Raw genomic sequence first — 25,460 nt, 5'->3', positions numbered from 1 at the left:
GAAGGAAAAGGGAGAAATAGAGTGTAGTGAAGAGAGGAAGTAGTGAAGGGAAGAAAGAGGAAGAGACGAGAAGGAACAACAGTAGGAGGAGATAAGGGAGGAAGAGGAGAAAAAAAAAGAAGAAAAAGGAGGAAGAGGAGAAGTAGGAGAAAAAAGAGGAGGAGGAGGAGGAGAAAAAAGAGGAGGAGGAGGAAGAGGAGGAGAACAAGAAGGAGGAAGAGGAGGATATCCCACACGCATCTATGGGCAGACAACATCAACACACAGGCGGTGGAGGTACACGGCGATGGCTGAACTGTCCCCATCAATCCAGGGGTTCGAATACCAGCCAAGGTAACAGCGTGGGAGCCAGGGGTATACTATGTGGACCAGGATTTAGTAGTATAACCCGATATATTCATCCTATCTCAGTCTAGGAGGGGATATACTTACCTTATTCCACCTCAACCAAACTGGGATATATTCACCATAACCTAAACAGGGATATATTCACCCTAATAAAACCTAAGATACATTCTAACTAGGGTGATATATACCTATTTTCTGTCTACCTATCTAAGGCATTAAGACTAGAAGGATATGTATACCTATTCCACCTATTCTACCTATCCCATCTCGAACCTGCTTGTGTTACGTGCCTACAGGGGCAAGAGGCTGACGTCCTGGGTTGAGGTCTAAATGATTCACACACGAGAGGAAAGTTTGAGTGAGAGGCGAGGTGTGTGTGCTCTCTCTCTCTCTCTCTCTCTCTCTCTCTCTCTCTCTCTCTCTTTCTCTCTCTCTCTCTCTCTCTCTCTCTCTCTCTCTCTCAGAGGTTAAGGATAAAGGTTGGAGGATGAGGATAAGGGATGGAGGATGAGGATAAGGGATGGAGGATGAGGATAAGGGATGGAGGATGAGGATAAGGTGTGGAGGATGAGGGTAAGGGGTGGAGGATGATGATAAAGGGTAGAGGATGAGGATAAGGGGTGGAGGATGAGGATAAGGGGTCGAGGATGAGGATAAGGGGTGGAGGATGAGGATAAGGGGTGGAGGATGAGGATAAGGGGTGGAGGATGAGGATAAGGGGTAGAGGATGAGGATAAGGGGTGGAGGATTAGGGAGAAGCGACAGGTGGCGAGGCTATTCAGTTATGTATCTACTTATGTGACGACCACCCAGGTAATCAATGAACGGTGTGTGTGTGTGTAAGTGAACGTGTATGTGGCGGGGCTCCAGGAAGGCGGCGACACACACCCACACATTCACATCGACCACAGCCGCCAGCCGTCTCGAACACACACACACACACGCACACGTACATTACTACCCTGATCCTTGTGTACTAACTCTGCTATTAACCTAACTAGCTGGTCAAATCACAATTAACTTCCCATTAAACTTGTATAGATTGTGAACCTCTTAATGATGACTTGACTACACGAGTACAATGACTTAACTATATGAGTACCATGACTTACCCACTGAGTATAATGACCAAACTGCTGAGTACAATGACCAATCCCTCCAGTTTTCATAAGGTTATCAATGTACTCAATACGTTAAGTCACCATACTCAGGTTAAGTCACCATACTCACACTACACACTCAACGCATTCACCATAATAAAAGAAAATACAGCATAAACATTCATATAAAAATGGTTAAATGTTAAGCTTTAAAATGTATAAATGTTTGTCTTTAAAATTACTACAAGACATTGAAATCCTAGCCAGTGTCAGGAGCGTTTACCAGCAGCTGGACTACCACATGTGTACACTGACCCGGCCACCCAGCTGTGTGGGCCAGGCTGCACTCCCTCCCTCACAGCTGGGCCAGGCGGCACTCACAGCTGGACCAGGCGGCACTCCCTCACAGCTGGACCAGGCGGCACTCACAGCTGGACCAGGCGGCACTCACAGCTGGACCAGGCGGCACTCACAGCTGGACCAGGCGGCATCTAACCTTTCATTGGCGGCGTCTCAAGAGTATAAACATCTTCCCGTTGCCTTTCTTAACTGACAGACTCATAATGTGTTTCCCCCCCGAGAGAGTTATCTAAAATACGTCTTATTATTAGAAGTATTTATTTTTTTCTAGAAGTATGCTCGTTTTCTTTTAACGTACACTACCTGATTGGTCGGTGTACGTGAAGTTGTGTTCCTGAACCAATCTAACCTAACACCCAACCAAACCTAACCTAACCACAACCAATCTAACCTAACACCCAACCAAACCTAACCTAACCACAACCAATCTAACCAAACGAAACGAAACCTAACTAGCAGCATAGTGAAGATTCCCAAACATGGCGACGAGAACAACTCATGAGAAATAAGTGAGAAATACTGTATTACATAACCACACTCACTGTTCTGGATCTCTCAACACACTACAGTCATCTCTCACATGTACTCAAACTACATAATACAAAAATATACAGGACACTCACTCTGAATCCTATACATAGTCGAGTCACCCGTATCCCTAAACAATGACATCAGACTGTAACGTGATAGCTGTTCGAGGCGTGACAACTAGTATGAAATTACACCTTATCTTTTTAATTATTATTTTGGTTCTCATTTATCCTCCTCGTCTCTATTTATTTAGATATTTGTCATATATTCATTTGCTATTATCATCATCATCACCATCATCACCACACAAGAGGTACTCAAGGTTCACAACACATCACCATCATCACCACACAAGAGGTACTCAAGGTTCACAACACATCACCATTAAGTATCAGCTACATTTGGAGCATATAAACTAGCCTGGTGGCGTGTGGTAAAGATTTAGTGGCGCCCTAGCACAGGTTTAGTGGTGCTCAGTGGTAGGAGTGGTGATGGTGTAGTAATAGTGGTGGTAGTGGTGGTGGTAGGTGGAATAGTGGTTGTGATGATGATGTTGATAGCAAGTAGGTGGCAGTAAATGTGGTAGTAGGTAGAATGGTTGTGGTAGTAGGCAGAGTTTTGGTGGACGAGGGTGGTGACTGTGGTAGTAGATGTGTAGCGGTTGTGGGTGTGTTGTGATATTGTGGTAAATGTGGCAGGTGCGGTAGAGGATGTGGTAGGTATGACAGAGGGTGTGGAATATGTGGTAGGCGGTGTGGTCTCCCCCATACGCCATTGTCAAAGGTCGATACTCACTAAACAATCAACAAGGGTTAATAAAGCAAATTTGGAGGGAGGGAGGGAGGGGGAGGGAGGAGGAGGGAGGGAGGGAGGGAGGAGGGAGGAGGGAGGAGGGAGGGAGGGGGAGGAGGAGGGGAGGGGGTGGGAGGAGGAGGGAGGGAGGGGGAGGGAGGGGGTGGGAGGAGGGAGAGGGGAGGTGAAGGAGAGGAAGGGAAGCTAAGAGAAGGGAAGAAGGGGAGGGTGAAGGGGCTCCTTTAGAGCAGTAAGTCTGTAACACACACACACACACACACACACACACACACACACACACACACACACACACACACACACATATTTCGTCAGAAAGGCAAATAATTATGTAACACTTATGGTACAAGGAGACTAAAATAATATCTGGGTTTATGTGCACAACTATTGAGTAAATATGGTGTGTGTGTGTGTGTGTGTGTGTGTGTGTGTGTGTGTGTGTGTGTGTGTGTGGGGCAAGGTTTGGCTTGGTAAGGCTGGGCTATGTCAGGTTAGGTCAGGTCATACGTGTTAGGGTAGGATAGAATGGGTTAAGGCAAGCCAATTAGGTTAGGTTAGCCCATTCTTAGATTACCTTAAGTTAGACAAGATTGTGGTGTCGCTAAATTATCTCAAACCAGGATTAAATAGTCTCATTTACAATAGTCTGGGATAACTCAAGATTATGTTGAGCTGTGTTACACTCGGTTTAAGATTAAGATGGGTTACGGCCACTCGGTTAGGGCCAGGTCGGACTTTATCCAACAAAATCCCTTAAAACCACAACGTTAATGGCTGGATACCGCTAATGAAACGCCATCAGCCGCCTGGATATAACCTCCCCCCCCACCCACTTTTCCTTCCCCACCACACCCTCTTCCCCACCCACACCCCCAGCCTCCCCACCCACTTTGAAATCTGATCCGGCTCTCCCGACACATTAGGCCACCGGAGTTTGGCGTCCGATGTAAGAACTCAAGTTGAAAGTTCAAATTGCAGAAGTTGGGGTAGCCGGAGCGAAAACCTGCCGCCAGCAGGAGTTGGTAGTAGTGGTAGTAGTGTAGTGGTACTTAGTATTAGTGCTGGCCACCCTTAGCCGCCTAGGATCACAGCGACCTTCAGTTTCCCTAAGAGAACCACTACTCTCATTCTAACGCCAGGCACTGTTGATCGTTCACACTGGCACTTGAGTCTACGGTGTGCATAACAGGATACCTCAACGCTAGTTCACTATTCTTACTATTCTTCGTCGGTAATAATATGGAGGAAAGGAACAAAGATGATGACACTACGGAACGCCTGGCGCTCCTGATCACTCGTGCTGACACTGCGTTAATGGTAGGGAGGAACGTAGTTGCATAACCTCGTGTAGTGTTACGTGTCCCCCTACGGGAAGGAGGACATAGGGCCCACGCTACACACCAGCTGCTCTTAAACACGAAACTTATAACAAGGATGAACAAGATTTGGTCATTACCTCACATAATGGCGAGTTTTTCTGATGCGCCGCACGAGTCAGGGGATGCAGTGAGGAGCTTGTGGCGTGAGCGGGCCGGGGGAGGGAAACATCTCTCTCAATAGTAATGGAGTCAGTCAGAAAATGCACCTAACCTAACCTAACCTAACCTAACCTAACCTAACCTAACCTAACCTAACCTAACCTAACCTAACCTAATCTAACCTAACCTATCACAGCTGTACCGTAGATGATACAAGACTGTCGCTACATAACCGCAAAATAAAAAAAAATAAAAAATATTTACACATGAACAAGTTATAGTGATTCCCTTAACTTAGACCACACAGGCAGCCACAGGTTAAAAATGTCGTCGAAATTACACCGGGACTTGGATAAACAAACCGACAAAGATGAATATAGATTATGAGATTATAATACAGACCCTCTTCTGGCTTCACTAGCAGGAGAATAACGATAATTAATGAGGTTTAAGATAAAATTACATCACGAAAGTAAATTATGAGACCTGAATAGCAACTCCAACACATTACTGAGGTCAAAATAATGTGTATTTTGACAGAGGAGATTCTAATTACATCGCTTGAGATTTATTATGACACCTAGTTTATTATGACACCTAGTTTATTATGACCCCTAGTTTATTATGACCCCTAGTATATTATGACCCCTAGTTTATTATGACCCCTAGTTTATTATGACCCCTAGTTTATTATGACACCTAGTTTATTATGACACCTAGTTTATTATGACCCCTAGTTTATTATGACCCCTAGTTTATTATGACCCCTAGTTTATTATGTCCCCTAGTTTATTATGACCCCTAGTATATTATGACCCCTAGCTTATTATGACCCCTAGTATATTATGACCCCTAGCTTATTATGACCCCTAGTTTATTATGACCCCTAACTGGTAACAAAATGACCTTTCCTATCTTATCCACACGTCCGGGCAAAAGTTGGACGCTCATGATGATAACGTATCTGGTTGTGGCATCCGGGGCGCGCGCACACACACACACGCACACGCGCGCGCGCACACACACACACACACACACACACACACACACACACACACACACACACACACACACACACTGTAAATTAACAATGAACGCGAGCATAAAACTCCACTGTGAAAAAAAGTAACGAGCCAGATCCTAGCCTGCAGCATTCTCTCTCTCTCTCAATGTAATCTTAATGAGTCAGATCCTAGCCTGTAAGTTATATATATATCTCTCTCTCTCTCTCTCTCTCTCTCTCTCTCTCTCTTCAATGTAATCTAATGGAGTCAGATCCTAGCTCGTAAGTTAGCTCTCTCTCTCTCTCTCTCTCTCTCTCTCTCTCTCTCAATGTAATCTTGCTCGAGTCAGATCCTAGCCTGTAAGTTAGCACTCTCTCTTCATCAATCTTAATGGAGTCAGATCCTAGCCTGTGCTAGCTCTCTCTCTCTCTCTCTCTCTCTCTCTCTCTCTCTCTCTCTCTCTCTCTCTCTCTCTCTCTCTCTCTCTCTCAATGTAATCTTAATGGAGTCAGATCCTAGCCTGTAAGTTAGCACGCTCTCTCTCTCTCCCCTACCCATCTCCCTCTCTCCTTCCCTTCCCTCCATCTCTCAGTGTAAACAACAAGACGTTTTCACTGTCTACGGCCGCAAAAACGAGCGTCACTGCCAACTTTACACCCCCGTAAGTGGTGGGGCCGGAGGTGTTGTGCCCACGACGGAAACCTTGAGGGGAAAAAAACCTGTTAGAAGCTTCCGGTGTTGAGGGGATGTACAGTGATGGCTCTCCTGTTAACCTTGTTATATCCGTCTCATCCTCCCTAGACCATCTGTGGGTGCGTGTGTGTGTGTGTGTATGTGTGTGTGTGTGTGTGTGTGTGTGTGTGTGTGTGGGTGGGTGCGTGTGTGTGCCAATATTCCTCAAAAGCCAATAAGTACATCACGACAAACACACTCCGCCTTACCTTGAAATTTGACTTAGTTCCCCCCCCCCTAAAAACCCCACATTTACTAGTCAATGAACCATAATTAACGAGACTGACACACTTAAAATAGTCAATTCAGAATATAATACAAGCGAAATACTGGTTGGTAACGCCGTAGAAATGTCAGAACTAAAATCTTCACTGAATGACACACACACAAACAGATTACAATACCCTCGATCTTCTCGTGGATGAGGGAGACGGGAACGGGGACCAGACTAGCGCTACTTGAGGCTGCTATTCGTCTTCAGGTGAGACTCGTAAGTCTTAATAGAGTCTTACGGTAAATTCCCAACATTAACTAGAGATCTGCAGCAACGGCACAAATATGGTGGCCAAAATGGTGACGAAAATGCACAAAGACTGTACCGTCACTACGCTCTCTCGTCCTAGGTATGGTGAAAGATCTCCCTAAGACAAGCCGGCTCGGCCCTAATACACCCCAACCCCAGTAGAAGGTAGCCATTACGACTGATGCTCTTTCCTGATGGACCTTATTGGGCTTATATCTAATGGGCCCTATTCCTAAAAAGCCCAGACCTAAACGAGCGATAATATTAGAGCACCCTAATTCTAGCAAGCCCTAATAATGGAGAGCCCTAAAACTAATGGGTTTAAATCCTAATGGACAACACACCTACTGGGCACCAAATCCTAAGAGACCCTAAACCTAATGGATTCCACCATAAATGATCTGTTGAGAGATGAAAGTCCGCTATATCGAGGGTTAGTTAGATGTGAAACCCCCACCTAACGCAAGGAGAAGTCCGTTATATGGAGGTTTCACTGTACCGCATTTCTGGCTCCACAGAGCCACCCAAATGCCGTCTGTCTTGACTTAAGTGATAGTGCTCTTCACTCATGAGGGATATTTTATAAATATGGTTTAACGTAGCTAATGACTAGTACTTGGTCACCCACTTAACGACAAAATACACTTAAGACATTACTTTACACATCTGCTATAAAGTGAGGCAGGCAGATACTGTACAGTCACTCAAAAAAAAACTATCTATACAAAATTGTGTTGAAAAAATATGACACAACGGACGAAGGATTTTGACAACCCTACTGAGACAACAGGAGTCGTAGTGTTCATTCTGGAAATCATAGATCACCCTAAGTACAAATAGTTTTTTGGAGTGACTGTTACGTTCTCGCATATCCAATTACAGAAAAATGACATTTGAACCTTGAGAATCCAGCTGTGAGTGACTACATAAGAGGGCCCATTGTGTTGTCGTATTTACATAATAAGGGAAAAATTCAACAGAAAAACATTGGAGAATAAAAGGGTCATTACCTGAGCCCATTAAGTTCCCGCACCTCCAATTACCTAATAATAAATCATTAAAGAACACCTGTGAAAATATCTTGGTATCGTTCCTGATGTGAGGCATTATGACACTTTCTCCTCACCAAGACACTTTCTCACATACGGTGTTACAAGACCAAAAGATAAATGAAAAATCCACACGACTTTGAACATTTAACTTCATCCCGTTGTTTGAGTCAGCGAGTTGTTTGAGTCAGCGAGTTGTTTGAGTCAGCGAGTTGTTTGAGTCAGCGAGTTGTTTGAGTCAGCGAGTTGTTTGAGTCAGCGAGTTGTTTGAGTCAGCGAGTTGTTTGAGTCAGCGAGTTGTTTGAGTCAGCGAGTTGTTTGAGTCAACGAGTAGGTTACGATCTCCCATCTTCTATTTACGAGAACTGGTATAAAAGACCTTAATATAACAGCTATCATCCCTAAGTAGTGTGGCGGTCGCTCTAACACGCACCATGTCTCATTTCCCTCCTGTGTAACACTGCCGAGGTCATCTTCTTTCTTTCCATTCGCTTATTTAACTCATAATATTGTGGAATTAATGTGTTTTTGTGTCTAAACCAATAACAACGACTACAGGACCCAATAACAACGACTACAGGCCCCAATAACAACGACTACAGAACCCAATAACAACGACTACAGGACCCAATAACGACGACTACAGGACCCAATAACAACTACAGGGCCCAATAACAACGACTACAGGGCCCAATAACAACTACAGGGCCCAATAACAACGACTACAGGGCCCAATAACAACGACACAGGACCCAATAACAACGACTACAGGACCCAATAACAACTACAGGGCCCAATAACAACGACTACAGGACCCAATAACAACTACAGGACCCAATAACAACGACTACATGACTGGTGATATTAGGGGCAGAGTTTAAGAATGGTTTAGTTGTAGTAGAGGAAGTGAAGGTCGGCTGCCTCCATTAATGTGTTCTACCTTTTATTATATAACGGTGTACTGGGGATGCGAGCGCACACACACACACACACACACACCGGGGAGTCGTGGCTTTTCCGGTCAGCTAAGTTGTGCTGTGCTGGTTCACTGGAGGCCACTTGGTAGGCCCTCCGGCTTAACCCAGTTGATGGGGAGTGGAAGGGACCCGTACCCATAACACCCATTGACCTGTCCATTTTTTAACACAACTCATAGGTACCCTTCGACCCCCATAGTACATGCACGCCCCCCCCGCCCATCTACCCTACAGGAGGACCCCCCGCTATCTCCGTGTGGGCATTGTGGGGTACCAGGTTTATCCTCATGAATGGGTTAGGTGACACACACACACACACACACACACACACACACACACACACACACACACACACAAAGCTTGTCGGGGAAATATGTCACTTCAATCGACTAAATTGGCCGGAAGTTTGGAGTTATGTTACCGAGTGAAGTGGAAGAGGAGGTGGGTGGGATGAGGAGGGGCGTGGATGGATGAGGAGGGCGTGGATGGATGAGGAGGGGCGTGGGTGAATAAAGAGGAGGGACGTGGGGTGAATAAAGAGTGAGGGACGTGGGGTGAGAGAGGAGGGGCGTGGTGGAAGAGGAGGGCGTGGGTGGGAGAGGAGGGACGTGGGTGGGAGGAGGGGCGTGGGTGGATGAGGAGGGGCGTGGTGGATGAGGAGGGCGTGGTGAGAGAGGATGGACGTGGGTGAATAAAGAGGATGGGCGTGGGTGGGAAAGGAGGGGCGTGGGTGGGAAAGGAGTGGGCGCGTGGGTGGAAAGGGTAAAGATGGAAGAGAGGGACGGGTGAAAGAGAGAGGGACGTGGTTGAATGAAGAGGATGGCGTGGGGTGGGAAAGGAGGGGCGGGTGGAAAAGGAGGGGCGTGGAGGGAAAGGAGGGGCGTGGGTGGGAAGAGGAGGGGCGTGGGTGGAAGCGGAGGGGCGGGTGGAAGTGGAGGGGCGTGGGTGGGAGAGGAGGCGTGGGTGGAAGAGGAGGGGCGTGGTGGAAGAGGAGGGCGTGGGTGGAAGAGGAGGGGCGGGTGGAAGAGGAGGGGCGGGTGGAAGAGGGGCGGGTGGGAGAAGAGGGGGTGGGTGGGAGAAGAGGGGTGGGTGGGAGGAGGGGCGGGTGAATGAAGAGGATGGTGTGGGTGGGAAAAGGAAGGGCGTGGTGGGAAAGGAGGGCGTGGGTGGAAGAGGAGGGGCGTGGGTGGAAGAGGAGGGGCGTGGGTGGAAGTGGAGGAACGTGGGTGGGAGAGGAGGGCGTGCGTGGAAGAGGAGGGGCGTGGGTGGGAGAGGAGGGGCGTGGGTGGGACAGGTGGAGCGGGATGGGGCTGGAGGGGATGGAAGGAGGGAGAGGTAAGGGAGTAGAGAGGAGGAGCATGGAGGGACCTGGGAGGGAGGAAAAGGAGGGAGGGGGGGGAGCTGTGGAAGGGAGCAAGGGAGGGACAGTAGACAGGAGGAGCGTGGAGGGACCTAGGAGGGTAGGGAAGGGAGGGAAGGGAGGGAAGGGAGGGAGGGAGGGAGGGAGGGAGCGGTGAGGGTGATTCGTCCCCTGGCCTTTATAACAAGGCGTCCCTCCAGCAGACAGCCTGGAGGTATACTTTAGCCTCCTCCCCTCGTACTTCCCTCCACCTTCCTCATCTACCTAATCTCCTCCATCTTTACTCTTACCTCCCCTCACTCCAAGCTCAATACTTCCCTCCTTCAGCTCCCTCTTCCTTCCTATTCTCCTCATACTTTTTCTCTTCATCTCCTCCTTTTACACCTGCCCTCTACACCTGCCTCTACGCACCTGCCCTCCCTACGCACCTGCCCTCCCTACGCACCTGCCCTCCCTACGCACCTTCCCTCCTACGCACCCTTCCTCCCTACTCATCCGCCCTCCTACGCACCTTCCTCCCAGCACCCTTCCTCCCTACGCACCTGCCTCCCTACACAAATATCACACCTGCCATCAGAGAGAGAGAGAGAGAGAGAGAGAGAGAGAGAGAGAGAGAGAGAGAGAGAGAGAGAGAGAGAGAGAGAGAGAGAGAGAGACAGAGAGAGAGAGAGAGAGAGAGAGAGAGAGAGAGAGAGAGAGAGAGAGAGAGAGAGAAGTGTAATGCTCACTCTTGGCAGGCACAAACTCAGTCGGGCGGCAGGTGACACGTCAATTATCTCCGGCGCCGCAATTTTTCCCAACTAAGGCGTGAGCAAAATGCGGAGGGGGTAACCGAGTCCTTCCCATGTTGGCTGGTACCTATCCCGTGTGTGTGTGTAACTCTCAAGCTTGCCAGCAGCACTCCAGGCACAGAATCAAATATGTGGCGTTCATCAATGGGTTATTTCGACCCCTGGCTGTTTCAGTGGAGGTCAGGTTAACACAGGACAGATTAAACTCTCAACGACCTACATTACGCAGTGTATGAGACCCGAGTTTACATTTCGGTTCTGGATATTTAATCATGGTTCACTTTAGACAGGGTCGTTAATGATCTACAGCCCAGGTATTGTGGCAGGTGTGAGGGTCAGGGAACACCTGATTTTGGCTGCGGGTATTTTGACCCGAATAGGTTAGGTTCGGCTGACGACCATGGGGAGTAAATATTTGCTTGAGGGATTTGGGGACATATAGGCGCTGCAGGATCAAGTATGGTTAGGTTAGGTTACAAACGGTTGGAACTATGAAATAATTTAGGACGGTTAGGTTATGGTAAGTTAGGTCAAATTACAAGAGATTAGGTTATGAAAACACTAAATTCTAGACAGTTTTTAGCTTTGATAGGTTAGGCTAGGTCAGGAAGCGTCCAAGTTCTGGACGTTTGACCAATGACAAGTCTAATAAAAATTAGATCGACTCTGGTGAGGGACGAGACAAGAAGCGGTACAGTAAGTAATATGAGGAGTCGGCGAGGCAGACATTTTGACTCGGGTCTGTCTCAGTTAGAAACGACACACCGCTCGAAACGTCCAAGAAGTCGGGGAGGAGGAGGATCGTTCTGGAAAATTCAGTAGAGAGGCCCCCATCTTTGCTCTCAGTGACAACATCCCTCCCCCTCCCCCTCCCAGCCTGGCAGCCATGTGGCGACAACACGTGCATGACTTTCCCCAAAACATGTAGCAGTGAGTGAGTTAAACACTGCTTCCACACACACACACACACACCCACCCACCCACCCACACACACACACACACACACACACACACACACACACACCCACACCCACACACACACCTAGTTCATCAGCACAGGGTCCTCCACACTCACTAAGGACTTGTAAATATACCACCAACATTATTCCTTAAAGTCTCCTATGTCAAGTTACTTCCTGTCATAACCAAGATATACAAAGACCTCATTTCATCCGCTGCTCAATTAAACAACATAAGACATGGCTTCACAACTACGCTGAGACTCTACCGCAGGAGGGAAAACCATCTACTGACGAAGATGATAAGAAAAACATAATAAAACTGAAGAAAAAATGTCTACATCAAATCAGCCATGAGAGAGAGAAGAATATCCCTCCCCAGTAAACTAATTCCATCAGTCAGGTTCAGAAATGGCAAAGCGTTGAAATGACTGGATGCAGGGAAGAATGGTGACAGGATGACCCAGGTACCCCCCTTCTACAGTAACCAGGTATCTCCTTCTACAGTAGCCAGGTACCCCCTTCTACAGTAACCAGGTACCTCCTTCTACAGTAACCAGGTACCTCCTCCTACAGTAACCAGGTACCTCCTTCTACAGTAACCAGGTACCCCCTTCTACAGTAACCAGGTACCCCCTTCTACAGTAACCAGGTACCCCCTTCTACAGTAACCAGGTACCTCCTTCTACAGTAACAGGTACCTTCTACAGTAACCAGGTACCTTCTACAGTAACCAGGTACCTCCTTCTGGTAACCAGGTACCTCAACTTCTGTGTAAGGTACCCCCTTCTGCAATGACTCAGGTACCTCCTTCTACAGTAACCAGGTACCCCCTTCTACAGTAACCAGGTACCTCCTTCTACAGTAACCAGTAATCCTTCAGTGGTGGTGAGAACTCGGCAGGTGTGAGAATTAAATAAAGGAAGAGACAAAATCATGAGTAAAAGTGTAAACGGATAAGAGGGGAGAGAAACAAAGACAACAACAACACATACATACATACATACATACATACATACATACATACATACATACATACATACATACATACATACATACATACATACACACACACACATACATGCATACACCATCCCCCAAATTACATTACGACTGTCCGCGTTTGGAATAAAAAAAAAAAAAAAACATCCCTGGCAACCCAACAACTGAAATCTTTAATACCGAAATAAAAACATTAAGCATAAATCAACACAATAACGTCACTTAAAAAAATTAAAGCGAAAAATTTTACCTTTTTTTTTAGTGTAAGTTTAAATTCGCTTAATTCAGGAGTAGTTAACATCCGGGCCACAGGTGAGAAAATTTTACGGCCGTTTAACATTGGCGAGAAAATTTGACTGGAGTTTAACATTGCTGAGAAATTTTGGTGGGCGTTTAACATCGGCGCGAAATCAAGGTCTAGTATGTTTACAGTTTAACGATGTTGTGAATTATGACGAAAAATGCTGATAATAAACATCGACTAATAACCATTTCTATTGATGATTTTTGCTTATTTCACGGAGATGTGAATTATTGCTGTAAGTCAAGAATAATCTAAAACAAATATATATAATTATCTATCTAATTATTTTATGAATGGCAAAGATAATTTCTACACCATGAATACTCTAAGAATAATTATATGTTCAATTCACTAGTCTAGGAATGATACTGATAATTTGTAAATAATTATATAACGTAATATAATCTGCATTTCACTATTTTATGCATGATGATAATTTGTATACCACTTAAAACTTAATATAAGACCCAAACAGACACACGAATTACAACAATTATATATAAATAATTATTTTTTTTTCAGATACACACAAATAAAATTATCAAAATTCTCCTATAATTTACGAAAACAAATTATATGATATTTATGAAAAACGTGATGAAAAACGTGAATTACTTAGTGAATAAAATTATATAAATCCTCCACCATTATTAATAGAACGACACATGAATCCGAAAATGGAATTCAGTGCAAGTAAGTTAAAATATTCCAGCATAATATGACGATAACTTGTAACTTCCTCTCATGAATTACTTTCGTTACCAGGATGAGGAGGAGGATGAGAAGGATGAGGAGGAGGATGAGGAGGAGGATGAGAAGGATGAGGAGGAGGATGAGGAGGAGGATGAGAAGGATGAGGAGGAGAATTACGAGGTGGTGAAAAAAAAACACTCTACTCCCTAAGCAACAACCAATAAATATCCTCACATGCAAAAAAAAAACTATCAGTCAATAAAAAAAAAAACCCAGATATTGTGCTCACTAAACGCAGCCTAAACTCCCTCACTTCCAAACATTATACCAGTCAGGTGAGGTAAGGCGGGGGCACAGATGACTCAACAACCCGGGGAAACGACATCAGAAAACGGCACACCAAAACCCCTTCCAGGCAGGACGTACACACCTGGCTACCCTCCCCTCGCCAGGTAACCAAATTAAACATATCCAGGTGTATTTTTTTTCTTCTCTTAGGTTATCTTCACTACACTGGGGGAGTGGGGTAAAGTCATAGCCTTGAGAGGATTAGTAAGATGATGTAGGTGTGGTGGTGGTGTGGGGTAGGGGTGGAGGTGGTGTGTGGGGTGAGTGTGGGGTAGGGGTGGTGGTGGGGTAGGTGTGGTGGTGGGGTAGGTGTGGTGGTGGTGGTGTGGGGCAGGTGTAGGGTAGGTGTGGTGGTGGTGAGGTGGTAATGTGAGGGAGGAACTACATCACCACCACCATCACCTCCAACAGGCGGTCAACATCTCCGTAAACAAATGAAGCTGGACAGGAAGGCACAACCATCAACAACAATAACAATAATAATAATAAATACTACTACTACTACCACTACTACTACTACTACTACTACTACTACTACTAATAATAATAATAATAATAATAATAATAATAACACAAAAAATATTACCAGTCCTCCGCCACATAAAACGAATTAAGTGCGTGAATAAAAAAAGAGAAACGAGTTAATAAAATAAACCCCCCAAATTAACTAATCTTCACCTGGCACTAAATGTAACATAATGAACGATAAATTATGAAACAGCGTTAATGAATCTCTACTGAATGACCGTCCTTCTTCCCTAACTACTAAATAACGGAACATAATATTAAGGCCAATGTTTACCTAAAAAAAACTATTTATATCGACCAGGTGAAAGTATCTAATTAAGGTAGTCTCTCGGGTGTGATTCTGATATCTTTAGGAAGAAATTTTAGGGTTTTTTTAACTTGATTCAAACATGTACTGTACGAGTCAAGATATACCCTCCCTGGTCCCTATTACACTCCCTCTTCCCCCTCAACCCTGGATACCTATAAGGGAGTATGTGTTTCTCCCTTTGCTCCCTACCCAAGACTCCCTGGAGTATGTCGCAAGTAGCCATCTGAGGCCAGTCTTCTCCAACTCCTCTCCCAGCCAACCTGCTACTGGAACCTGCTGTAAACTTGGGAGGAGGAGGAGGGAGGGGGAGGGGGCCCAGAGACACCGTAAACAGCCTTGTTTCTCCCACACCAAAAAGTTACGAGGGTCGAGGAGACCCCCCTCACCCCTCACTGGAGAATACTGTGTACTGTCCGGGTGGGTGGTACTGGGGGAGATGATGAGGGGTAGGTTGTTGGGGGTTTCAGTGGAGGGGTGAGAGGAGGAGGAGGAGGAGGAGGAAGAATACTAATCTTCCTCACAGGTAAGATATTCCTCAGGAGTATATATCTAGCGGACGCCACCAACCCTATCACCACCATCACCACCACCACCACCACCACCACCACCACCACCCCCGTATAAAAAATATAAACTAATAAAACCTAAACAGTTGCAAAATATAAATCCCCCCAAAAAATGCTGAACTGGAAGAGAGAAAAAATTAAATTCCTTCTTGAGAACCGAAATTAATTTATCTTATGGAAGGATTCAGTTGTCAGGGAAATGGACGAATCGAAAAACCTTTAGGCCAAAACTAAATACAATTACCAGAAATCCAATTATGTGAACTGGAGGAGAAAAAAAAACCCCAACGGAACTCCTTCTCGGGTATCGAAGATTATTTCAGGGAGGAGGAAGAAAGTACTTCCCAGGGACCATAAACCAGGCGGGGGGGGAAGTGTTGTATGGGAGCGGCTGACTCCAGCATATTAAACCCGGGTTCTCAGTGATTCTTAGGAGAAAATATTCCTTCCTTTAACAGCTGATGTAATAAGAGTACCTGACTGTGCTTCAAATGGCGGCACCACTGTCTGCCGGCACCACTGTCTGCCGGCACCACTGTCTGCTAGCACCACTGTCTGCTAGCACCACTGTCTGCCGGCACCACTGTCTGCCGGCACCACTGTCTGCTAGCACCACTGTCTGCCGGCACCACTGTCTGCCGGCACCATTGTCTACTGGCACCACTGTCTGCCGGCACATTGTCTGCCGGCACATTGTCTGCTGACACCACTGTCTGCCGGCACCATTGTCTGCCGGGCCAGGAATCTCCGACTCGTACGTTAATTATCTTTCCCGTAACTAGATGTGAGGGAAGGTAAACAGTTATGGTAGAGTCTCAATGCAATTCCGACGTCATTTCAACCGTCAACTTGGTGTCGGGGCTGAAATGAGACACACTTAATACACCCGTCCGCTGCTACCAGGAATAGTCAGCGTCAATATCTTCTGAGAATCCATTTCCTAGAACCAACGTATCTAGCAGTCAAGTCTCTGTACCATATTGGCGCCATTTTGCCGAGTAAAAGAGAGAGAGAGAGAGAGAGAGAGAGAGAGAGAGAGAGAGAGAGAGAGAGAGAATCTATTCACGTTGCCTTATAGTTATGTCACTTGAAGTGGAGTTTGCGTGGCCGGGGGGTGAAGTGAGGGGCCTGTGGTACGAGCGGGCCAAAGACGCATGGGAAATTTTTCTCAAGTCAGTCAGTCAGCTAGTCAGAAAGTGGAGAAGTCAGTCAGCGTAAAGGAGGAAAGTCAGTCAACAGAAAGGCAGTTATTCCTAAGTCAGTCAGTTAACGGGAAAGTCAGTCTGTCAGTCGAAATTATTCAGTCAGAAAGTCAGTGAAGAGAGTTGGTCACGAAGCCACCTACCTCTCTACCTGGGCTGACTGCATCAACGACAGCCACACACCACATAGCACTGTCTACTAACCGAGAAATTTGTCCACGGCGCACTTGAAGGATAAACAAATAGCGTCCAACACCAGCCTCCACCAGTCACCAGCACGACCATCTACAACCCCGGCCTCCACCAGTCACCAACACGACCACCACAACCCCGGCCTCCACCACAACGACCACCCACAACCCCTGGCCTCCACCAGTCACCAAACACGACCACCCACACCCTGGCTCCACAGTCACCAACACGACCACTACAGCCCCTGGCCCCACAGTCAACAACACGAGACCCTGAGCTCCCCTCCACCAGTCACCAACACGACCACCACAGCCCCCGGCCTCCACCAGTCACCAACACGACCACTACAACCCCCGGCCTCACTCAGTCCCCAACACGACCACTCATTACTCCCCGGCCTCCACCAGTCACCAACACGACCACTCACAACCCCCGGCCTCCACCAGTCACCAACACGACCACTCACAACCCCCGGCTGAACTCTATACCGGGTGACGAGGTTTTCCGAAACATTTGAGCATCAGGACATTACGATCCAATACAAACTTTTGGGGCGGTAGTTCTTCATCCGTGGCGGCGGGTGGCTGACCCTTTCAACACCCAACATTTGACCCCTGGAAAGTTTTGATGTTTTAAACAAGAACTCTTGAACCGATGAAGAGTTGAGGACTTGGCTCCTTCAACACAAACACAAAACCCTTTGATGACTCAAGTGTTTGTACACGAAAACTTAACTCCTCTAGAGTCCACCACCTCCTGTACAACAACATGACCGCTGGAAGAGGTCGTGTAAAAAATTAATATTCAACTAAAAATATAATTGTTTATTAAGAAGAGTCCCTTGGCCAGGTGTGTGTTAACTTGGCCAGGTGTGTACCCCATTGGCCAGGTGTGTCCCCCATTGGCCAGGTGTGTGTCTCCTTGGTCAGGTGTGTCTCTCCTTGGCCAGGTGTGTGTCCCATTGGCCAGGTATGTTTCCCCCTGGTCAGGTATGTCTCCCCCTGGTCAGGTATGTCTCCCCCTGGCCAGGTATGTCTCCCCCTGGCCAGGTGTGTCTGCCCCTGACAGTGGATCAATAACATAATCAGCCTCACAATCCTTCCTCTTAATCCCGACCTCACCTGACAACACCAGTCACGCCACACTCACATCAAATTAGCCATGAGACATACCTGTAGTCAGACATGAGACATACCTGCAGTCAGACATGAGACATAACTGTAGTCTGAGCCATGAGACATACCTATAGTCTGAGACATGAGACATACCTGTAGTCTGAGACATGAGACATACCTGTAGTCAGACATGAGACATACCTGTAGTCAGACATGAGCCACTCTTACCTGTGACCTCTGGTGGCCGGCATTGACGTACCTGTGGGGGAAGAAGCCTGAGATTAACAATATGATGACCTCTCTCTCTCCCTCTCAGGTAGCCGTACAGAGTCTACCAGCCGTTGGAACACCTCTATTCACCGCTATAAACACACATGTATTTACATCTATTTACACGCAGGACCGCACCACCCTGGACTGTCGCCACACCTACCTACACACAACAGAGGAAACAACAACGACAACGACAACAAACAAGGTGGTAGAGCCGCATATACTGTCAACACGTCCATATATAAAACTATAAATATTATTAATATAAACACAGTTGTACACGTCATTATAGAACACACACACACACACACACACACACACACACGTACGTTACGTTCATTTCCACTCATGTAAACAGAGAATGAGTGAAAGTCGAGAATTCCCGTCGAATCTCAGTGTAATTTCGACGCCATCTTTAAATCATAAACGAGTCAGTCAGATACAATGTTATTTCACCAGTTGAGGGAAAAATCTGAATGGTGTATGTCTAGGAATCTGCCACATTAATACGATCTTACTTCAACATTACGAACGTTTACGAATTCGTCAGTGAATGTTTGTCTCAGATCACCAGTTGTGAGGTAAGGTATCGCTAAAATCTGAGAATTCGACAGTTGGACCTCTAGAGTACGATGAAATAGCCCAGTGAGTACGATATCTTAACAGTTAGAGTACGATGCCAGCCTCCTAGTTACAAATGAATTAGTCCAATGTGTACAATATCTTTCCGTTTGACTGAATTACCCCAGAGATGTCAAACCCTTGAGTACAATGACACCTGACTCAGTGGGCTAAGTCATCGTACTCGGAGAATTAAGTCATCGTACTCAGAAGGTTAAGTCATCGTACTCAAGAAGCTGTACGTCAATAAACAAATACCACTTAAGTCTTACACTACACTTGAGTGAGAGAGAGAGAGAGAGAGAGAGAGGAGAGAGAGAGAGAGAGAGAGAGAGAGAGAGAGGAGAGAGAGAGAGAGGGGATGCTCCAGTGCCTTTAAGTCGTCGTCTCCTTTAGGGGCAAGATTATCCCTGTCGTCTCGCTGAGGGAAGGGAGGAGGCTGAGGGAGGAGATGGAGGCTGAGGGGGAGGGAGGATGGAGGCTGAGGGGAGGAGGATGGAGGCTGAGGGGAGAGATGGAGGCTGAGGGAGGAGGAGAGGAGGCTGAGGGGAGGAGGAGAGAGGCTGAGGGAGGAGGATGAGGCTGAGGGAGGAGGATGGAGGCTGAGGGGAGGAGGATGGAGGTTGAGGGGATGGAGATGGAGGCTGAGGGGAGGAGGAGAGGAGGCTGAGGGAGGAGATAGAGGAAGGAGAAGGCGGGTAAAAAGAAAGGAAGGGGGAAAGAGGAGGGAGGACAAGGGTAGGGAAGAGGGAAAGAAGAGAAGGGCGAATAAGAATGAACAAGAAACACGAAGAAGGTGACAAAGAAGAGAGAGAGAGGAGAGAGAGAGAGAGAGACAGAGAGAGAGAGAGAGAGAGAGAGAGAGAGAGATTAAAAGGAGGAAATGAGTGGGGAATAAAGGAGAGAAAAAGAGCGCTATTGATAACGGCAGAGGAGGAGGAGGAGGAGGAAAAGAAGGAAGGGGAGGAGGAGGAGGAGGAGGAGAATGCGAAGAAAATAAGGAGGAAGGGGAGGAGGAGGAGGAAGAGGAAAATACGGGGGAAGGGGGAGAGGAGGAGGAGGAGGAAGAGAAAAAGAAGAGGGCAGGAGAAGGAGGAGAGGTTTATAATGTACAGGTAGGTCCTCACACGTACTGAGGTAAATCACCAACACGGGCTAAGAATTAAGAAGTGGTGTTAGCATCACACCTGTATCTCCTCTCACAGGATAAAACTAAACCATCCAGACACATTATCACCATTACTATCACCAATTATCACCATTGCTATCACCAATGTCATTAAAATAATAATAATATATAAAATAATAATAATCTCGTCTTCGTCATCATTATTACTATTATTATTATTATTATTATTATTAGTAGTAGTAGTAGTAGTAGTAGTAGTAGTAGTAGTAGTAGTATTAAGTATACCACCACAGTAAGGACTAGAATAACCTGACCTGACCCAATCTAACCTGACCTTATATGATCGAAATTAACCTTACCTGACCTCACCTAACCTGACCATCACTGCAGATCGTTCACAACAACAGAGTGATAAGGAAACATAAATAAACATACATACAACCACACAAAATGACTATAATAATACCTTTAAAATGTTGACATGTGAGGCAGGAACAGTCAACACGGCCATGAAATATAATGATCAGGTCCAGATGTCAGTAATGATGGATAATACAACTAAAAATAGGCCAGGTGACCCTCAGGTGAAACTGTTGTGAATAACGGAATATAAAGTCTTCAAAATTTACAATACCTAAACATGTTCTATCTATTATTCGATTATAAATATTAACAGACTAGTATGTTCCAGAAATTATAGATTCACTTTCGAAAATATATTAACAGTCACACGAGAAAGGTGGAAACTTTTTCAGAATTACGAAAATAAAAAGTCGTCTTTACAACAGTGACTTGGTGTTTATGTCTTGGGGAGGTTGAATGCGAGGGTTGAGACGGGACCAGAGGAGGAGGCAGCCAGCTGTTGAATATGTCAATAGGATCACTACCACCACAATATGGGCACCACCTTTCTCGAGTGGCTCACGCTTTCACACACCACACATCTGCCACCCAAACTCTGTCAGGGGTGGAGTAGGGTAGCGTGGGGTGGGGGAGAGGAGGGGATTCTTGTCAATACTGCGGGAGAGGGAATGTCCGTCTCTGCCACAATCAAGTGTCGCCTCTCGATTAATTCAGCGTCGTTTCTCCCTGTGTCGTGTAACAGTGACAATATAGCACCGGGTATGTCATAAAAAGAACGTTCTATAGATTTCATCGTCGGGGAAAATGATAAAGAAGTCAACGATCTTGGGTTAACATTACGAATACTCACAATCAGTCACGTCCCGTAGGTAATGTTCCTCTTGTAACATTAAATTGCAAAGTACACAGTAACAGGAAGACATAGGAGATCATCTGTGTGTCGTATACTCACCCATGGACAACTAAGAAACAGACAAGTCCAGTTAGAAAACAACTCACAACTTGCCTCAACACAACCGAGAAACATCCACGACGGCCCATAATGAACTATATTAACTTATGGCGTCTAAAAAAAATAATTCATATCAACTATAGAAAACTTCACAACTTAATCTATCATGACAGCTAGAAGTTAGACCAAGACGCCTGGTCAACACACAGGGGTCACGAAGGGTTCAAATCGACTCATATTTCCGAGCATCGATGAGCGTATGTACAGAAGACGTGAATGGTGTGACTATCATCCCAAAGACAAAAAAAAACAAAAAATAAATAAACAGCGTCATGCCAAACCCCGAAGATCTGACATGAGCCCTCCAGACATGCCGGAGGTGTCGCGGGAGGGGGTGAAGTGCTCGTGGTGTGAGGGTCAGGCAAGGGCAGCATCCGGGTGACTGCGGCCGACACACCAGGAACCCGTTTGTGGGGGGGGCAGGTGTGGCTCACTAACTCCTCTTCTCTCAGACACATACAGTTATACCCACCACCACCGTCATTATCTACTACCACCACTACCATTGCCACTATCATGTCTTTCCACCACCACTACCTACAACCTTCACTATTAACCACCTCCAAGACACCTAGGGTTATACTCCCCACCACCACTACCACATTCTCCCAGACATTTACTTATATAATCCACCATCACTATCACCATCTACCACCACCATCTACCACCACCACAACTGATGAGAGAGAGAGAGAGAGAGACTCCGGTTACCACACTCGTAAATAACTCACTCTGAGTCACTCCGCCACCCAGTGAGTCACTCCGCCACCTATTGAGTCACTCCGTCACCCACTAAGTCACTTCATCACCCAGAGAGTCACTCCGTCACTCCAGAGCTCCGGGTGTGACACTCACCCTCCTCCTCACTCTCACTATCTTTCCACCTGCCACACTATTTACCCTCGCCACTGTTGCCTCCCTTCTCTCTTATCATCTTCCTCTTCCTCGTCTTTTATGAACCATCAAGCTTTTCTTCTCTTCTGTTTATACCAGTCTCGTTGTTTGTGGCTGAACCTCTCCCGTCTATCTCTGTAACTCAACCATCACTTCCAAACTAACTGACCCTCTGAGAGAACTTTTTCTAGCTACGTTTTTCAGCTCAAAGATCGCCTTTACTCGCTCACTGACAGAAACCATCCCCCCGCACCTTCAGGCCGCTGGTATAATAGGTTCCTTAACGCACCACCCGGGCCGTGACTCCCACAAGTTCTGACCAGTACACCTGATGAGTAATTCTTGGTGACCTTGGCTGTATGACAGGAGCTACACCACACACCTGACTCGGAAGGTGATAAAGGAGACCAGACAGTAACACAACAGTACACCGATAGCTTTTGTAAAATGACCCCAAATAAATCACTGGCCAATAAAAGATCAGGTAAAGGTTGCAGCTTAAGGTCTTTTATATTGAACAGAACAGATAATGGTAACAGAGACGAGAGTGTCAGGGACCAGCACCACACGTGTTACACTACAGCAGGTATTTACAGCACCAGGTGGGAGGCGGGGTGTGTGTGTGTAGACCCGATTATAGTGTCGGGTGTTAAGAGAGGTAACAGTGATGGTGGTGGTACAGGTGTTGGGAGCGGTGCAGGTGATAATGGTGGCGACAGAGCTAAGTATAGTGGTGGAGGAGTACAGTCAGCCGCGGTGGTGGAGGAGGCGCTAGGGAAGGTCTGGTTGGTGGTGGCAGTGTTAAGTATGGTGATAGTGATGGAGACAAACAGATGAAAGTGGTGGAGGTGTAAGGAGTGAAGTGAGATGTTGGAGACGTCAGTGTTGGAGCGAGCGTCAGCGTACACGCGCGCGCGCGCGCGCACACACACACACCCCCCGGCGGGCTATAACAGCCATGGGCACAAATGGTGGAGCTTTTAGGCAGATTGGTGTGGTGAAGTGGTCGCCAGCCTCCACCACATTATTCTCACCTGTGTACAGTATACCCACCACCACCACCATCACCAACACTATCCTCACCACCACCACACACACACACTCGTACCCAACACAAAATGAAATAATTGTGAGGTGCTGATACCGCTAATGTCATATAATACCACAAATTATATTACCTTCACACACAAAAAAACACTACAATTCCCTCCAAATAACCCACCAACTACCAATAAAACTCCTACATCCTTTAAAACACACACATTAAAAAACAAACATATATAATCAAACGTTAAGCATATTACTGGTACAATATGATCTGTTTGTAATTCCTGAAAGAGCGGTGGATGGATTCGCTGGCAACTTGGTATGAATACAAAATCCCTCCTTCTCCGGCCTACACCAGTAACTCCCACTCATACGGCCTAAGTTGGAAGGCGTTCGGGAATAAATCGCGTGTTCGACTTGATGGAAATGCATGGGAATGACATGGCATTTAGTTCTTGCAAGCTTGAGAGAGAGAGAGAGAGAGAGAGAGAGAGAGAGAGAGAGACTGTGTGTGTGTGCGTGCGTGTGTGTGTGTATGTGTGTGTGTGTGTGTGACCAAGTGCCCCGGATTCTCGTAGGTGTGTATGGTTAATGTCACGTCAGGTCAGCTCAGGTCAGGTTAAATGAGGTGAGATTAAGTTTAGTTAAGTCAGGTTCGCGTATTAGTTTAGGTACGGTTAGGTTACCTTGGGTTACGTTAGCTTAGTTTAGGTTAAGTTAGTTTCCGTGAGTTTAGGTTAAGTCAAGTTAGCTTAGGATTGGAGATTAGATTAAATTAGGTTGGGTTAAGTTAGGTTAGGTTAGGTTAATTTAGGTTAGGTTAGGTCAGGTTAGGTTGAGGTACCCTCCATGTTCGTCAATGTTTCGATATCGTAACATAATCCTCTACCATATAAAGTAATTTCCCTTAGTAGTCCGGCCCGTCATGGCGGTAAGGCAGAACTACCAGAGAAGAACCACCACGATATAACCCTGAGCTCCAAGTCGTTAATGCTCCGATATCGTAACACTATCCTCCGCCGAGTTTTTTCCCACTGTAACCCCAGACAAGACAACGTAACGTACAGCAGCTAAAACAACTATCTGTGCTTACTTTGTGGGAAACAATATGAGACCATGGACGATGAATTTTGGTATACGAGGGCTGTCACTAGTCACAGGTAAAATTTCAGAGCATATCGACCCCCACCTGCACAGATAGTTGTCTTAGCTACTGTATATACTGCAGAAATAGCTGTAAAATTTCCACGCAATTTCTCCCCTGAATAACCATTATGACGCAGCTTAGGTGAACCACTTAGAAGCCTCCTCGCCCCTCCCTCCACCCACTAGCCAGGGAGGAAAATATATCTTACGAATCTCTGAAAATCTGGCCCTGCCTGAGGTACTTAGGGGGCGGAATAAGGGAGGGAAAGGGTGAGTAGGTCAGTAGGGAGGGCAGTAGGGAGGGAGGGAGGGAGGGAGGGAGAATATAGGGAGAAAGGGAGACCACTTCACCAGATTGAGGTTAGTACTGGGTCTCTCGGTCCTGTTCATCTCATCCCTCAGGGGCACCAGTTCTCATGGTCCCAAGACTAATGGGCTCACATCTCAACCTAACTTAACCTACCCATTAACACCACAACCATTACGACTGGGTGCTCTTATATCCCACTCACTCCTAATGGTTTTGGATCAGGTTAAGTTTGGCTTTAATACAACTGGAATTTATTAAGAAAACGGTCGGTCAAAAACTGGGGATTAGAACTGGGAGGAGATCATCTTACCGGTGATCTAGGACCGGGTGGTCAGTGTGAGTCATAGTGACCACCATCTACTGTACCAGCCACACAACACCAT

This window comes from Homarus americanus, unplaced genomic scaffold, assembly GCF_018991925.1.
Source record: "Homarus americanus isolate GMGI-L3 unplaced genomic scaffold, GMGI_Hamer_2.0 scaffold24319, whole genome shotgun sequence".
NCBI lineage: Eukaryota > Metazoa > Arthropoda > Malacostraca > Decapoda > Nephropidae > Homarus > Homarus americanus.
The sequence above is the reverse complement of the archived record's forward strand: the minus strand, read 5'-3'. Positions refer to the sequence as shown.